The sequence below is a fragment of the Protopterus annectens genome, chromosome 2.part1 (assembly GCF_019279795.1).
Source record: "Protopterus annectens isolate FY-2018-M chromosome 2.part1, PAN1.0, whole genome shotgun sequence".
NCBI lineage: Eukaryota > Metazoa > Chordata > Ceratodontiformes > Protopteridae > Protopterus > Protopterus annectens.
The window spans coordinates 1627747935-1627766751 of NC_056729.1; the positions used below are offsets into that span (position 1 = coordinate 1627747935).

Sequence of the window (18817 nt, forward strand, 5' to 3'; positions counted from 1 at the left end):
CAGATTTTGTTCCTTTAACCAAGCATGCCTCCTAATTACAGAACCCGTAACTGCGGCCCTGCAGGAGGCTTCCAAGGAATCAAAACCACATTGCAAAGTATGCTTCCCAACTTGTTCAGCTGCATGCAATAAATCCTGCATTTCCTTGTTTTCTGCACATTCAGAGTTTAACATTTTCTGTTTAAGCAATGCCATGACATGTTGCTGATATTTGAGCATATGAAATTGACAGTGTAAGGCCCTTATAGCCGAGGTAGCAGATGTGTATACCTTTTTTCCCCATCTATCCAGTGCCCTAGAATCTCTGTCAGAGAGGGGTAGGGTTTTTTGCAGTGGAAGCCTTAACTCCTTTGAGACCCTGTGAAATAGTTTCTGGGTCTGCAGCAGGGTATTTAAAAAGGAATTTATGAGAGTCAGGAACCCTGTAATATCTGTCAGGCTTAACAGCAGCTAGAGGTAAGGAGTCAGGGGTAGGACTAGACTCCGAAAACACATCATCTACAATGTCTAACACAGGTGGAATGGCTAGTGGCCTGTGTTGAGGTAGTAAAAGGAAATCCCTGAGCCTCTTTTTAGATTCTGAAAAATCTTGGCTCTCCCAGTGGAAATGCTCCCTCATGGTATGCAAGGTTTCCCCAAAAGAATAGTCCTCTGGAGGAGAAGCTGAAGGTATAGATTCTTCAGCATCAGAATCCCCATAGGGGGGAAGAGAATATTCCTGATCAGAAGAGGAATCAGAAGAAATGGAAACCTGATCTGAAGATTCATAGTCAGTCTCTTGCCTAGGCCTCTTATCAGGAGGGGGATGGGAACCCCTGATCAAGGTAATCAAGTCTTCGGCCATTTTGAGCATCTGTTTTTTGGGCATAGAGGTCTGACCACGTGGCTCTTGAGTTTGTTTCTTTGCTTGAGAAGGTGCTTTAGTCTTTGTCTTTGAAGCTGAAGTCGGTTTAATGTAAAGATGTTTAGGTCTGAATACACCCTCAGAAGCCGGTGCCTGCTCAGCGGCTCCGGACCCATCTGAAGGAATAGTATCCGAGGCTCCAATACCTTGAGTTTCCAGCGGCATGGCCGACTCCACGTAGGAGTTGGTAGCGGCCTGCGACTCTAAAGTAGCAGGTGTAAGGGGCTGCGAAAGCGCCTCACTGAGAACCGACGACTGGCTTAGGAGAAGCTTCGTCGTCAGTTTTGGGCCTCGGTTGTCTATCTCTCTCCTTTTCTTTGCATTTTTTGTGAACTCCGGTAGTCGGATGGCTATCTGACGACATTTCTGGATAATTAAACCGGCATCTAAAATAGTTTAAAGCAAAATCATACTGACGCTTAATAGTGTGTTGGTCAAATCTAGCACAAAACAGACAACCAGAAACGTTGTGATCAGGGCCTAGGCAAGGAATACAGTAAGAATGAAAATCCTTATGAGGTATTTGCTTTCCACGAGAAATACAATTATTTAGTTTTTCTGACATCAGTCTGGAGCAAGAAAAAAGTTTCCCCAATGGGGTACTTAGCTTTATTGAAGACTTCAGATCTGAAACTCGAACACGAAAATTTCAGGAGTCGGCCGACCGGCACTTGCGAACTGCTTCTGCTTTGGGCACCCTGCGGCAAGAAAGGCTAAAGAAAATGGCGTCGGCCGCATCTTTTATACCCCTGACGACCTGACGTCAGGGAAGGGGTGACAGCAGCCGACGCAGGACCCAGGACTTTGGAATTCAGGCCGACTGAGTGCAACCTTGCCAGCAGGATTACCCAAATGTAATGACTGCAACAGTGAAACACGAAGAACATCCCGGTCTTTGTGAAAAACTAGGTATGGAGGGCGAACACATAGTGCGTGAAGTTCTGAAACACGTCTGGCAGGAGTAATAGCAACTAAGAAAAGAGTTTTCCAAGACAGAAACTTCAAGGAACATGATGCTGCTGGTTCAAAGGGTGGCAGTATCAAGGAGGCAAGAACCAAATTGAGATCCCAAGGTGGAAGTGGCTCTTTCACTGGGGGTCTAAGTAGAGATGTACCTCTCATGAAGGCCTTACAGAGTTTCTGAGACATTATGCTGGAGTTAGAAACTCCAACATGAAAATTTGAAATGGCAGCCAGTTGTACTCCGATGGTAGCAGCCACTGCACCAGAATGAAACAGTTCTGCTAGGAAATCCAAGATCTCATGTACAGGACCTTTAAAAGGATCTAAATTCCTGGATTCTGCCCAGTAAGAAAATGTTTTCCATTTGCAAGCATAGACTTTCCTTGTATTTGCCTTATGGGAGGAAACAATAATATCACGCAGTGCTGGGGAAGTACTGGGGAGCCTGGCTAGGACTGGAAGTGGAGTAACCAAGCTGTGAGCTTGAGAAATTGGAGAGATTGGTGTAGCCCGCCTGACTGATGAATTAAGAGGTCTGGTACTGGGTCCAGAATCCAAGGCTGAGCTAGAAGGTGGGGGTGAAGGAATGGAAACCAAATCTGTCGGGGCCAATAGGAGGCAATGAGGATCATTTTGCGACCCAACGATTTTGCTTTCTGAATGACTTTTGGAATTATGGGGAAGGGGGGAAATGCATAAAGGAGTCTCTGAGGCCAATCGTGGACTACAGCATCCCTGGGTGTCTGACCTGGAGGAGGAACAAGGGAGAAGTAGCTGCTGCATTTGTTGTTGAGGGGAGAGGCAAAGTGATCGCAGCAAGGCTGGCTCCATTTGCGGAAAATAAGATCCACAATTTCCTGTTTCAGAGACCACTCGTGAGGCATGAGGATAGCCCTGCTGAGCCTGTCCACTATTATGTGGATGTCCCAGGGATATGCATTGCTATCAGAAAACTTTGGGAGGAAATTGCCCATTGCCATAGTCTGAGTGCCTCTCGGCACAAGGGGTAAGACCTGGTTCCGCCCTGTTTGTTGATGTACTAAACCACTGACATATTGTCTGTCTGTATTGCAATAGTCCCGGCAGGGAGAGAGTCTTGAAGAGCTTGCAATGCTATGAGCACCGCTCTCATCTCCAGGACATTGATGTGCAAGTGGTACTCGTGAGGTTGCCAAGTGCCTTGGACTGTCTTACCTAGATAATGCCTCCCCCCCACCCTATCAGGAAAGTGTTCGTGGTCACTTTGGCAACTGGATGGGGTTCCATGAAAGGTCTGCCTGAGAAACTAGTGGGGAGACCATCCGCCAGGAAAGGTGTCTTTTGCAAGATTCCATAATTAGTATCATGTGAGACATGGGTAATTCCTGGAAGGACCATTGTGTACAAAGAAGCCACTGAAGAATTCTCATGTGAAAACGTGCTAAGGGGACTAGAAGAATGGCTGCTGCCATGGACCCAAGAACTTGAAGAACATATTTGACTTGAAATCTTTTGCTCCTCAGGAGAAGTGACACCTGTTGTCGAATAACGGAAACTCTTTCCTGAGGTAATTTTACAATCATGTTTCTTGTGTTTAGCTCTGCTCCTATATATGTAATAGATTGACAAGGCAAAAAGGCAGATTTTTCGAAGTTTATTGTGATGCCTAGTTGAGCACAGGATGTGATGGTGTAATCTCGTGCTTCTATAAGTTGTTGCCTGGTGGGAGCCAGTCGTCCAGATAAGGAAACACCTGGAATCTTTGACGTCTCAAGTGAGCCGTGACTACTGCCATGCATTTGGTGAACACCCTGGGGGCTGTGGTGACACCAAAGGGCAGAGCTCTGAATTGGTAATGACTGGCTGCTAGCTGGAAGCGTAGAAATCTCCTGGATCGTCTGTCCATTTTTATATGATAGTATGCGTCCTGAAGATCTATGGAGCACATCCAACTGTCCTGACCCAGAAAGGGGAGAATGGACTGCAGTGCTACCATCCAGAACTTTTCTTTTTGTACAGATTTGTTTAACCTGCTGAGATCCAGAATTGGTCTCCAGTCCCCTGTCTTTTTGGGCACTAAAAAGAATCTTGAGTCAGTTCCAGATCCTACTTGGTCTGCGGGGACTTCCTCAATGGCTGTTTTTTCTAGCAGTCTTGAAACTTCTGTGACTGCCTGATCCCTTAGATTGGGTGGAACATCTGGGATGGATTTTTTTGAAACAAAAGGGGGTTGATGAAAGGGAATCTTGTAACCTCCGGATATAATGGCTAGTACCCATTTGTCTTTTGCAATATTTTGCCAGGTGGTTGGGTACAATGAAAGCCTTCCCCCGACTGCCTCCAGAGTTGAGCAGTCGGGCATTCCTTCAGGGAAGGTGATAGGGTTTGGAAGAGAAAGTATCTCTGTCACCCTGATTTTGCGAACCCCCTCTGCCACGAGGGCGGCATCTGCCATTGTTATTATTTCCCCCTCTGCCCCTGGGGGAAAATTCACCATGTGCATCAGGCAAGGGTTCCTGGGATTTTCGAAACCACATCTTTCCACTCTTCTGACCTTTTGGGTATGGTCTGGTAGGAGTGGAAAAATGGACTCCTACATCAGAGAGCGTCTTGCCTTCCTGCTGGCACCTGGTAAGCATGTCTATCACCTGAGGCCCAAAGAGAGAGGAGCCATCAAAGGAAGTATCGGTGAATGACGCTCTGAAAGGTTCCGCAAACTGACACAGCCACAGCCAAGAATGTCTCCTAAGAGCTACTCCTGTTCCCACAGCTCTACTCGCTCCATCGGCTGCATATGAAATAAGCCTCATGGAGGAGTTGACTATTGAATTAAGAGTCGCAAGCTGGGTAACTACCTTGGCTGAAGCTCCCTCAGCTGTGGGATCTTGTAGGGTATCTCCAAGTTCTTTTAGGGGATCCCTCTGAAGCCTAGTAAAATGGGAAAGATAGTTCAGGGATCTAAGGGAGAAGGTTGCTGATGAAAACATTCGCTTCCCATATCTGCCCATCGTACGAGAGTCTTTATTTGGTGGATGGACAGATGAGAAGGTTTCAGCTAACTCTCTCTTTGTGGCTGCTGCTACCACCACGGCATCAACTGGAACACCTTTAGTTAAGAATTGTTTGTCTTGGGGAGCTGTGATGAATTTATTGGGTCTCCTCGAGACAGGTTCCATGAAATCTGGAGCTGACCAAGCCTTTCGAGACACTACAGACATGGGTGGATCAAAAGGCAGAGACAACCAAGAGGTGGCAGGTCAGGAACCAAATGCGTCCAGGTATACAGACTCATCCTCGGAGGGGACTAGGGAAGTCCAGCTACGGCTCTGCCTAATCTCAAAGATGTCCGAAAAGGAAACATCTTCAGAGAGGGACCTTGGGGACTCCTTCAATTCATCTAGGTCTGTATCTGAGGTGACAGACTCAGGTGAGTCTAGGTGCTTCCTCTTGCACTTTTTCTTCTGGGGAGCCTGCTCAGAATGCTCTGGGGAGGCTTCAGAAGAAGAGGGTTCACCCAATGGGGTGTCCTGGGGCATAGGTTCCCTACACTTTGGGGCTGGAGGAGGAGCAGAGGTTGTCACAGACACCGAGGGGGATGGAGCCGATGGAACCAATAGTGCAGCCGTCTGTGGGGACAGCACTCTCCACATGACCTCGAAAGTGTCACGGTCTCGACACAAGGAGGGCTCCAGGTCCAAAGTGAAAGGAATACCACCCTGTGCCGAGGGCGACAGCTCAGAGGCTGATGTGGGAGCCGAGCTCAACTGAGCCGACGCTCTGAGAGGGAGAGCGGGGTCAAACAAGGGTCCGATGCCACTTATTTATTTATTTATTTATTTTATTTATTTATTTGCATTTGTTTAACCAGGATAGTCCATTGGGCTCAAGAACCCGTTTTCAATGGAGTCCTGGGGAGAAAAGCTCCACATACATATTTAACAGAGAATGAGGATATACATAGACATTACATGGGGTTCAACATGAGAAAAGTAACAAGTACAGGGGAAATACATATACATTTGCTGGGGTAAAACATAGTACAATGTACGTAATAAATCGTGCAGAAAACAGCTGAAACAAGGCAATAAGAGTTACACCAAATTAAAAAACAAAAATATGCTGCCTGGTGTTCAGATAGTCGGAGTAGTCAGAGCTGAAAGAGTTACAAGATGAAATAATAGGTTATGAAGGGTGAGAGCAGGAGCATTGCCATGAGGAAGATAGATAAGAGTGGAGTGATTTTTGAAGGATGGGAGGCTTGTGATAGTACGAATAGAGGGAGGAAGGGAGTTCCATGAGCGTGCTAGAGAGAAGAACAGGAGGTTTTGTCCAGGAGGGTGGTGGGGTCTGTGTATTTCTATGAGGTTTTGATTGTTTGATCTTAGCTGTCTTTGTGTGTGGTGCATTTTAAAGGTAGAAGAGAGTGAGGGGCAGAGGGATGGCTGGAAAATCAGTTTGTGAGCATATGTGAGTTGGGTATATGAGAGGTAGTTGGGTAGTTCTAACCATTTTAGTTGGTGGAGTGGTTCACAGTGGTGTATAGATGATTTGTTAGAAGTGGCAAATGTTGGCAATTTTATTGTAACAAGAGGATAGTTTGGTTTTGAGGGAAGATTGGAGGTTAGTGAGAAGGGGTGCTCCATAGAGGAGGGAGGGTAAGAGAAATGTAGTTGAGAGTGTAATTTTGGTAGCTGGGCTAAGAAAGCGATTATGACGGTAGAGCATTCCAAGTTTTGGTGTGTTTTTATGTTTTTAGCAGATGGGAGTGGAATTTAAACTGGTCATCGATTTGGACTCCTAATAGTTTGGTTTCTGATACAAGCTCAAGGGGAATGTTATTATGGCTATAGATGGAGAATGATTTAAGATCAATGTTAGTATTTTTTGATGGGGTAAATATCATGAGTTTGGTTTTAGTAGCATTAAGGGCTAGATGGTTGTCTTTCATCCAATTTTCAGTGGTGGAGAAGGCTTCCTGGGTAAGCTTTAGTAGAGTTGGTATGGATGAGGCAGTGCAGATGATTGTGGAATTATCTGCATATTGAATAATATTAGCTTGAGGGATAGCGTGATAAAAGTCATTAATGAAAATATTGAAGAGAAGGGGGCCCAGGATGGAGCCTTGTGGGACACCTGTAGGGGTATTTAGAAAGGAGGAAGTGGCTTTTTTCCATTTGACTGCTTGTTGTCTGTTGGAGAGATAGCTGTTAAACCAGTGGAGTGAAGTGAGAGAAAGGTTTAGATTAGATAGTTTAGTAAGAAGTAGGTTATGGGATATAGTATCAAAGGCCTTGGAAAGATCAAGAAGAGTGGTAGATACAATGAGTCCAGAATCCCTAGCTTTGTTAACAGTTTCGAGGAAAGATAGAAGGGCTGTCATAGTACTATGATGGGGTCTGAATCCATGTTGGGTGGGGTTATTTGATTGTTGTCCAAGAGGTGGGGAAGGAGTTGAAGGTGGATACATTTCTCCAAGACTTTAGAAATGGGAGAGAGGATGGCTATAGGACGGAAATTGGAGATGTTAGTATTATTTCCACCTTTGTGTAGAGGAATAATATAGGCTTTCTTCCAGGATTCGGGAACAAGACCTTCTTGGATAGAGCGATTGATGAGGATGCTGATAGGGAGGGCAATGGCATCAGCAGCAATACTGAGATAGTATGAGGGAATGTTGTCAGGGGCATTGGTGCCTGGTTTTAATTTCTGTAGGAGTTTTCTTATGGTAGCAGTAGGAGTAGGTTTAATTGAGAAAGGGTGTGATTGAGGTGGAGATGAATGGGACAAAGGAGTATGAGGAGGAGATTGAGGTGAGGGTAAATGAGACAAAGGAGTAGGAGGGGGATGTTGGTTGGCAGAAGAGGAGGTATTAGGTGAATTGTTGTGTGTAAAAGAGGAAGTAAGTTTAGAAATAGAGTCTATGAAGAAACAATTGAATTGGGTAGCAAGATCTATGTCCTGTGAGTCTGGGCTGGGGTTTGGGTTTTCTATAGTACCAGGTTTTAAGAGTGAATTTATACTTGTCCAGAATTTTCGTGGGTTAGTTTTATGATTGTTTTGAAGGTGGATAAAGTAATTTTGCCGGTCTACTGAGATAAGTTTTTTCACTGAGTTACGTATATTTTTGTACTTCCCCCCTCAGAGCCGACGAGAGAGCTTCGGCACCCAGATACCTCGAAGGGAGGAAGAATCGAGGTAATCGGAGCCAACGACGGAGCCGATGAGGATGTCATCAAAACCAAAGGGACCACTAACAGAGCATACATGGACTCCGGCTCTGAACTAAGTATAGTCAGAGGAGGAATCGAAATCAAAGTGGATGGAGCCGAAGCCTGTTGAGGTGGGCTCGAAAGCATTTTAGCAAGGGCCTGTGACTTAAGCAACCTACTGACCACTCTCTCCACATCCTGAACCAATAACCTTGAGGATCGAGAGGAGTGGGAAGATGAGTGATGACTGGACTTGCTTTGGAGTAATGGTGATTGAGGCACCGAGCAAATCAGCTCCAAAGAAGGAGACCTAGCTCTTTTGTGGCTCCGAGACGGCTCCGAAGTAACAGTTGGAGCCGATGGAGGGGTAGTCTTGTCAGTGGCAGCCGGCACCGACACACTTGGTTTGTCAAGCTCACAGGTCAGTTCCAAGCAAGGAGCCGATGGCTTGATTGGTTTCAAATGTTTCACTGGCTGAGATGCTTTTGCCAGAGAATCCTGTTTTAATAATCCATGGAGGATAAGCTTGTTTTTCTGCTCCTGCAGAACCCTTGGACTAAAGGCATGACAAATAGCCTAAGAGTCCTGCAGGTGCAGAGCCCCCAAGCAATAAACACAACTAGTGTGCCCATCTGTCAGAGACATCTTCTGACAGCGTGAGTCACACTTTTTAAAACCAGAGGTTTTAACTTCCTTAGACATTTTAGTAAAAGTCAAACTACTATAGAAAAACTAAAAATTAATAAAGACCTTAATAGAGAGCCTCTAACTTAAATGGCTGTCCTTAAAGGGGGGGGGACTCTCTAAGTTAAACGAGTTCAGGGAATAACAGAAGGCCTAGCGACTAAGGGGCAATGGCCAACACAGCCCAAAAGTAAAGCACAAGGACGAGGTAAGGGGGTTTACAGAAAAAGAAACTTACAAACTACTACCAAAGAAGAACTATATCAAATTTTAAGCACAATATTTGAGTTTAAAAGAGACAAAAAATTATACTAAGCTGGAGCCAGTATTGATCGCAACCTTGCAGCTAAAGCGGCAAACGAGATCTGAGTAGCTGGTGCTGTGCATTCTGGGATAAGGGGTAGCCTCGAGCCAGTAAAGAGCTCTCGAGCTATAGTAAGTGACCGAGTTGGAGCCGAGGATCGGCTCCAAACCCATCCAGCAAGAACGAATGCGAGACTGGACAACTTAACATCTAGAGGTTGTCAGTGACACTTGCACTATGCCTACTGCAAAGGGTAAAGACCCTATACATAAAACTACTTATGCTGAGGCACTTACAGGTAACCTTCCTAAAACACTAAGACCTCCTGCACAGTATAATCAAAGAAAGAGTCCTCAGCCATCATGTAAACACTCTGTTAAAAATCCACCTATAGCTACACATAGTAACACTGTATCCAATGCCTCCATCTCTAAGCCCTTAAGACAAACCAGCACACAGCCAACTTTCCTGGTCATTAGTGATTCTATAGTGAGACACACTGGTGTCCCTCTCACCAGACTGAGTAAGGAGACATTCATGGTTAGCTGCCTTTTTGGGGCTAGGATCTATCAAGTCACACGGGCACTCTGGTCTTTGAACCACAAGTACCAGTATGACAACTTCGTCATAGTCCATGTAGGTGTTAATGACCTGAGATGTACCTCCCTTGACTATATGAAGTAAGACATGATTGAGCTCACTGATTATGTGTCTCAGGTAAGTATGAGCTTAGCACTGAGCAGCACACTACCTTCCCTAAGGACAGTTTCTCAGGCTATAGATAAGGGAAAGGAGGTACACACGGCTTACGTTGACCTTGTAAAGCATTTGACACCATTCCCCATTCAGGTATTATTGATAAGCTCACCTGCCTTGGCATAAACCCTTACGTCACAAGATGGATTGCAAACTGGCTCTCAGACAGATTCCATAAAGTAAGAGTAGTGTGACTCAGGGCTCTGTCCTGGGGCCCCTCCTGTTTGGCATATACTTCTCAGAAGTACAGGCAAGCACGGAAGGGCTGTGGCTGACTAAGTTTGCGGACGACTGCAAACTGGGTGCTATAATAGAGTCTCCAGACGACATGGAGATCCTCCAAAAGGGCCTAAATGAGACTGATGCATGGTGTCAAAGCCATGGTCTCAAGCTAAATGCAAAAAAATGCATAGTAATCCCCTTTGGAAAAAACAGAGTACCCGCAAACTACAACATAGGAGGTAATCCCCTGAAATCTGAAGAAGAAATAAGGGATCTAGGGACCCAAGTAGATAGTCAGCTTTCCTTTGATAACCATGTTGCCAAAGTGGTTAGAAAATCCTTCTATGTGACCCATCTGATCACAAAAGGGTTCGCATCAAGATCTAAGGATGTAATGGTGCCCCTCTTCTCTTCCCTCATCAGACCCATTATTGAGTACAATGCACCAATTGGAATGTACCTGGCTAGACATCTCCAGCAGCTGGAGAGACCACAGAGGTACCTAACCAAGAGGATTACTGGCCTCAAACAGTTGCCCTATGCAGCACGATTGAAAAAGCTAAGACTGTTCTCTGCTGCATACCACTTTCTCAGAGGCGATCTCTGTCTAATGTACAGAGCCATGTCCAACCCAGAATTGTTGAACAAGCACCATCTTAGCAAAATCAAATCTACTCGAGCTACACGCTCTAGGGATATAAACCTCAACACAACAATGAATAGAACGTGCTGGAGGGATAGATTCCCTTTGCAGAGACTTCCCTTACTATGGAACAGGGTCCCGATCTACATAAGACAGAGCCCCTCACTATCACTCTTCAAGAGGAACCTTGATGAGTGGATGGGTAACAGAAAGTTCACACCGGGGATCACACCAACAGCACTACTAGATAGGGGCCAAGGGTACTAGCTGCTAGTACAAGGGTCTAGAGAACTACTAAAGGGGCGGTGAATACCGTACAATGTGGCTGGGCTAATATATGCCTTTGGGCAGATAGCCCAGTACCAACCTATGAACCTATGATGCCAAGTTACCATCAGAAAATTATTGATTTTAACAATTGACTTAGTTTCTGGTGTCAGTCCAGGAGGGTACAATATTTGATGGCATGGGAGGACATGGCTGATAGACCACACTGTTTTGCCAGGGATAGTCTGCATTTATCCTCTCTAGGCTTTTGGATATTGGCAAAGACCTTTTCCACCCCAAAAAACATTTTTAGGCAATGCCAAACCGATAAACCTACTGAGTTAACTAAACCTATGAAGGAATATCTGAAGGTGGTATTGCTCACTACTAGACTCCTAATAAAAAACTCCGCTCGCTGCAAGCCTTCCTCTCCCTGGAGAATGAAGACATCTATGTAGTAACAGAAAAAGAAGTTATGTCTTACCATAACGTTCCATCTGTACTGTTGATCCTCATTCAGTCATTACGTAGAAGGTAGAGGCTACCTCTGGTCAAATAACCTAAGAGAACGGGATGGTGAGATCCACTAGAAACCACAGGAGGGAGGAAGGAGGGAGGGTCGTAATGACTGAACAAGGATCAACAATACAGATGGAATGTTATGGTAAGACATAACTTCTTTATCTGATATTGTTAATCCTCGTTCATTCCTTACGTATGGGACAGAGTCCCCAGCTACCTCTATTCCTGGGAGGCTCTCATGGAAGGACATTCCTGAGCACCATAGAACTGAAAGATGCTCTTCCCCTGGAGGCCAAATCCAATTTGTAATGATTGATGAAAATATGAGGCATAGCCCAAGTTGCAGCTGCACAGATAGCATGGAAGGCAGCAGAAGTTGCCACCGACCTTGTTGAATGAGCTTTCATGGTAGTAGGCAATGAAATGTTACGTTGTGTGTAAATAAAGGTCACACAGTCCTTCAACCATCTAGCTAATGTGACCTTAGCAACAGCTGATCCTAATCTAGGTCCAGAAAAGGCCAAAAATAACTGGTCAGATTTAAGAAAGGGTTTAGTCGTGTTTAGGTAAAAACGGATTTGCCTGTGAATATCAAGGGTATGTAGGCAATACTCTCCTTTGTTTGAATGGTTGTGAAAGAAAACTGGCAATTCAATGGCTTGATTAATGGACATTTCAGAGATCACTTTAGGCAGAAATGATGGATTAGTTCTCAGAGACACTCTATCTCTATGAAAAATCAAGTATGGACTCTTGATACATAAAGCTTGAAGTTCAGAAATACGTCTGGCAGAAGTAATAGTGACCAAAAACAAGGTTTTCCATGACAAATACTTGAGGTCGCAAGAAGAGGCTGGTTCAAAAGATTCCATTGTCAGAGCTTGCAGAACTAATGATAAATCCCATGGTTAAATAGGTTTTCTAAAAGGTGGCTTCAGATGATTCACACCTTTTATGAAGGTCTTGCAAAATTTATGGGACATAAGAGAGGAATCTTGGACACCCTCATGAAAATTAGAAATTGCAGCCAAATGAACTCTAATGGTAGGGGCCGAGAGACCTGATTGAAACAGGTCGGCCAGATAGTCTAGTATTATCGACACTGGTGCTGAAAAGGGGTCTACTTGTTTATCTTTCAGCCAACAGGTAAATCTTTTCCACTTGCTGAGATAAGTAATTCTAGTGGAGGACTTATGAGAAGCAATAAGAATATCACATACTGGTAAAGACAGATCATTCTGCCTAGCAATCAAAGGAATTGGAGTAGCCAAGCCATTAGCTTCAAGCTGTTTAGGTTGGGATGAATCAGGTTCTGTGGGTGTGAGATCAACTCCGGGATTGGATGGAGGATCCATGGTCGATCTAGTAGGAGAGGCCAAAGGAATGGGAACCAAATCTGTCATAGCCAATATAGTGCTATGAGGATTACCTTGCTCTTCAACCTCTGGGCTTTCTTCAGAAATTGGGGAATGAGAGGAAAGGGTGGAAATGCATAGAAAAGACCCGAGGGCAAATTGTGGACTAGAGCGTCCCTGGGTGACTGTCCCAGAGGGGGAAATCAGGGTGAAGTAGTTGCTGCATTTGTAGTTGGCCGGGGATGCAAAGAGGTCGCAGCAAGGACGGCCCCAGCGGTGGAAGATCTCTGCTGCTATCAAGGGATTCAGGGACCACTTGTGAGGTTGTAGAATGCACCTGCTGAGTCTGCTATCACATTGGAACTCCCGGGAATGTGTGTTGCTAGAAGGAAACGGTTGGTAGCCATCGCCCATTGCCATATCCTCATGGCCTCTCGACAAAGGGGGTAAGATTTGGTTCCACCTTGCTTGTTGATGTACCAGACCACCGCCATGTTGTCTGATTGAATCACAATTGTCCCAGACGGCAGCAGGGGATGGAATGCTTGCAATGCCAGAAGCACCGCCCTCAGCTCTAGAACATTTATATGCAGATGGGCCTCCGGTTGGGACCAAGTGCCTTGGACTGTCTGTCCCTGACATAGCCCCACCCCACCCCAAAAGGGAGGCATCCGTGATCACTGTGGCCTTGGGTTGCTGGGAGGAAAAAGGGCGAGATCATTTACAGAGATTGTGTGTCATCCACCAATTTAAATCCTGTTTGCACCTGTGGGTTACTCAAATCATGACTGAAAAGGATACCATTGGGTGAGCAGTAGCCATTATAGAAGCCTCATATGAAATCTGGCCAGGGGAACAATGGTGATGGAGGCTGCCATGGAGCCCAACAGCTGTAGAACTGAGTGAGCCGTGGATTTTTCCTTTGAAAGGATTGGAATTAGTTGTTGCTTTATCCTTAAAATTCTGTGCTGTGGAATAGCCGCTCTGCAGTTTTTTGTGTCCAAGATAACCCCTATGAATTCTGTCGAATGAGATGGGGTGAGATTGGATTTCTGCCAGTTTGTGGTTATGCCTAGCCTTAGAGCAGCGAGGAAAGAGTATGTCAGGGCTTTTTCCAGTAGATGTCTGGTGGGGGCAGAAATGAGCCAGTCGTCTAGGTACAGAAACACCTGGAATCCTTGAAGTCGCAAGTGAGCTGTGACAACTGCCATGCACTTTGTGAACACTCTGGGGGATGTAGAGAGTCCGAAGGGCAGTACTCTGAACTGGTAGTGACTGGCTCCCACATGGAAGTGCAGAAATCTTCTTGATGGCCTGTCCACCTTTATGTGGTAGTACACATCTTGAAGATCTATAGAGCACATCCAATCATCTTTTTCCAAAAGCAGGAGGATAGACTGCATAGTGACCATCCAGAATTTTTTTACTCTCACAAACTTGTTCAATACACTGAGGTCCAAAATTAGTCTCCAGTCCCCGGTTTTCTTTGGCACCAAAAATAGTCTTGAGTAGAATCTGGATCCTATCTGGTCTGGAGGGACTATTTGGATGACTCTTTTTCTTAGCAGCTTTTCTATCTGTAGTGCTGCTTCTTCCCTTTGACTGGGTGGAACGTCGGGAAGATTTTTTGACGGGACAAAGATCGAAGGGGATATGATAACCTCTGGTTATGATCCTTTGTACCCAAGAATCGGTGGTGATGGTTAGCCAGGCAGAAGGGTACAAGGAGAAACATCGCCCAACCACCTCCAGAGGAAAGGAGTTGGGCCGCTCTTCAGGAGTGCTGGTAGGATTGACCAGGGAAAGAATCCCTGGAACCCTGGTTACGCAGTCTCCCTCTGTCCCAAAAGGAGCGTCTTCCCTGTGAGCTTCCCCTCTGCCTCTGGGGGAAAACTCGGCCTGTGTCACAAAAAGGACACTGAGATTTCTTGAACCATATCTTCCCACTCTTTTGGTTTCGGGAGAAAGCATGTTGAGGGGAAGAATAACGGACACCTACGACAGAAAGGGTCTTACCGTCTTGTTCACATCTGGCCAGTGTGCTTTTCACTTTGGGCCCAAACAACGAGGAGGGCTCAATGGGGGCATTAAGAAAGGAAGACTTAAAAGGTTCCATGAAGTTGCACAAGCGCATCCAGGCATGTCGTCTCAAGACCGCAGCTGAACCCGCCGCTCTAGCTGCTCCTTCTGATGCGTGAGATATCAAATTGCATAGAGGAGTTAGATATAGACTCAATGGTGGCTAGCTGAGAGGCCACTTTGTCACGGACCTCATCAGACACTGCACCAGCCAAGGTTTCAGAGAGCTCAGAGACCAGATCCCTTTGAAGCCTGGTAAAATGTGCCATATAATTCAGGGACCTGATAGCAAAGGTCATTGAAGCAAAAATGCGCTTTCCTATTCTGTCCAGGGCCCGGTACTCTCTGTTAGGTGGATGGACAGTCTGGCTTTCTTCTTCTGACAGATCCTTTTTTGTGGCGGCCGCCACCACCAAAGCATCTACAGGAAGACCCTTAGACCAATGGGGATCTGAAGCAGGAGGGGACAAGATCTTATTAGGCCTCCGGGGAATAGCTTCAACAGTATCAGGGGCCTTCCAAGCATGCTGCACGATGAACTTGACAAGTTCATCGGCAGGTGAAGTAACCCAGGAGGTAGGGGGCCGGGCGCAAAAAGCCTGCAGGAACACAGATTCCTCAGGGGTCGGATTAGAGGGCTGCCAGTCACCTCTCTGTTTCAGGATTTCAAGGATATCGTCAAAGGATATCTCAGAGGGTGACCGAGGGGATCCTTCCCCCTCATCGAAATCTGTGTCTTCGGTGAGAGACTCCTCTGTGGAGTCCATGTGCTTCCTCTTACTCAAACTTTTCTGGTGGATCTCCTCAGCGGGAGAAGCTGGGGAGGACAACGGAAAAGGGGATTCCTGAGGGGAATATGTCCTGAGGCCCTGGCACCCGGTGTCCGCTAGGTGAAGAAGGGCAGAGATATAGACAGTCCAGTATTGCCAGCAGCAGCGAAAGCCTTCTTCATCAGTTGGAAGGCTGGTCCACCTGGAAAGGAGTGTATGTTGAGGACAGGGGGCACTCCTCCTCTAAGTAGCTCAGCCTGCCGACTCAAGAGTCCCTGGATGGCTGTGGAGAAGCAAGCTATGCATATCACAGCTGACATCCTGGGTCATAGCAAAACTTTCCTGCCATGAAGACAACTGTGGTTCCTTATTGAGATCCATAAAGGGGACCGCAGAAGGGGAAGACTGTACTATATCCATGGACTTCAAAGGCAATGAAGGAGGAGAATAAGAAGGTGTCTTTGGAGATGGGTGATCACCTCCCAAGGAAGGATAGTTCCTGGGGGTGGAATACCTCTGGCCAAGAATGCCTGGTCCACAAGACGCAACACATCATGTTCAGAAAGACTTCTAGTGGACCTTACCAAGACTGAGGGAGAAACAGGCCTGTCCACAAAAGAGGCAGACTTGGTGCCCATCTCGTCTGATCGCACCGAGGACAATGGTGCCGAGAAAGACTGAACTACTGTAGTCTGCACCGAAGGAGTCATCAGTGCCGATGTCATTGTCTGCACCGACACAGGGATCGGTGCCGAAGTGGTTGTCGGTGCCAAAACTGGAACCGACAAAACTGGAGTCAATAATAAAGGCCTCTGTTCTGAGGAAGATCTCAGAGCTGAAGCAGTCAAGGTCTGCGCTGACTGAATGGTTGGTGCCAATACAGTGGTAAAGGTCTGAACCGAGGAGCCCCTCGGTGCCAATATGTAGAAGGCTGTAGGGGAGGACGGAGCCGAAATCACTAATGGAGCTGAAGGCTTCGGTGCCGAAAGTCTGGGCACCGAAAGCACTAGGGCTGACTGAGAGAGCTCCGGAGCCGAAATTTTAGCCTTTTTAGATTTTGGTTGTTGAGAGTCCCCAGCTGGGGATGAAAGCAAGGATTTAGCCTTAGTAGAAACATGCATTTTCTTATGGGCTTTAGGAGGGATTGAGACCTCTGACCCAGAAATAGCCTCTGAGAAGGGAGATTTTAGAAGTCTCTTCAGTATCAGCTTATTTTTCCTTTCTAACAAAGTTCTATTAGAAAAGTTTTCACATATAGTACCAGGTGGTTCAACAGATAAATGGGAAGCTCCCAAACAATAAATACATAAAGAGTGTGCATCAGAAGTAGGCAGTTTGTGTCCACAATCAGAACACAGCTTAAACCCCAGACCACCCTTTTTATCTGCCATATTAACAAAAAGAAAAGTACCAACAATGGTACAAGAGAGTACCCGAAGGTATGAAAAAAGAAAAGAAAGGGATTACCAATGATGGTAAGGAGAAATTACCTAGCGGTAAAAAGGGTAAGTAAATGACAGAGAAGAAAACCTGAAATTATGAACGCTAGATGCAATAGGGTAAGAGACAATAAAATATTATCTTTTCTGACAGAAAACTAATTTGCAAAGCAATTAAACAATTGACTGTACTTAGCTCAAGAGAAGTAGCTTGACATGACCGGATGGCAATGCGGCAAACGAAATCTGAGGTAATGGAGAGGGGGATTGTGGGTAAGAGTTTAGCTCGAGAGTTTGAAGCTGACACGAGCTTGGAAAATGGCCGGCTCAGTTCCGAGCTCAGAACCGATACCCATATGTAAGGAATGAACGAGGATTAACAATATCAGATACATGGTTTAAAGATGATGAGAATACCCCAGCAATGCCAGGTTATAATACCTTTCACACCTTTAGACCAGCTACTGCACACAAGGGAACTAAAGGTGGAGTTGTGTCAGTCTATATTAAGACTAATCTCACATCCAGACTAGTTAACATGTATGACACACTGAAACTCATACTTATGCAACTCACCATAAACAGGGTGTTGTACCATATTCGTGCAACATATAGGTCCTCCTCCATGTCCCAGGAAACCCATACTACCTCTCTAAATGTCATTGACTGTTCAACCCAATACAATATTCATGGGAGATATCAACTACCCCTCTATAGATCAGGAATCCTATACCACTTCTAATGTACAAGCCCAGTGATTCCTAAACTTTGTTAATACTAACATCCTAGAACAGTTGGTCCATTTTCCTACCAGGGGTACAAACATCCTTGACCTTGCACTCATGAACATGGGAGGCCAATGTTCCTCACCCAATGTAATATCTTCACTTGTCAGATCTGACCATAAGGCAGTATTACTTAAAATAAAAATTAAATCTGGGGATCCAGTGAAACCAAATACCTTTAAGAACTATTCCAAGGTTACCCTCTCTCTCTACTAAGTAACACCTTGGCTAAATTCCAAGCACACCCAAACCCAGTAAACACAATAGAATACACAGAGCTATTTACAAAACATCTGTACAGCCATATTGAGAACTGTATATATCAAGAATTAGACAGACTCAAAAGACAAGCCATCCTGGTGGAATCACAATATTAATTGGTTACACAACAAAAGAAAAAAAACTTGGCCATGCATAGCAGGAAAAAAAAACATATATACTAAAAGCCCCTGACCAATCTGAAGAGGCAACTAAGAGGATTAATTAATACTTCATAGGATCATAGCAGATTACTAGGCTAATGGCTCTGGGGCCCTTACAAGCCTAGCCAAGAGTTTATTCCCAAAAAAGAAACCTCAGTCAGGACGGTTTGCCCCTGTCAGTGAGGGACACAGGTGGAACCCCTGGGACAAATTTGTGGTTGCCCATCCACTCATCAAGGTTGCGCTTGAAGAGGGTCAGAGATATACTTTGTTTGACGTGTATGGGGAGTCTATTCCAGAGATGGGGCAGCCTCTGGGAGACAAACCAGAAGAAAAAATAGCTTCTCAGGCAAAGGACAACCACAAAACTTAATACAGCTACATCTATAACCTTAGTGGAGATACACAACAATGCACAGAACTTACTGCAAAAGGTATCACCCACACTGAACTGGAGGCCGTTGCCAACCTTTTGTTTGACAGGTTCAGCTCAAATGTCTACACCGCTCCCCCC

At 45.5% G+C, this 18817-nt stretch overlaps 1 protein-coding gene across 1 annotated transcript in view; it reads right to left on the reverse strand.

Moving 5' to 3' along the window:
* LOC122795000 overlaps positions 1 to 18817 on the reverse strand; it is a 1473143-nt gene that overhangs the window by 926467 nt on the left and 527859 nt on the right. The gene's annotated exons all lie outside the window — the stretch shown is intronic.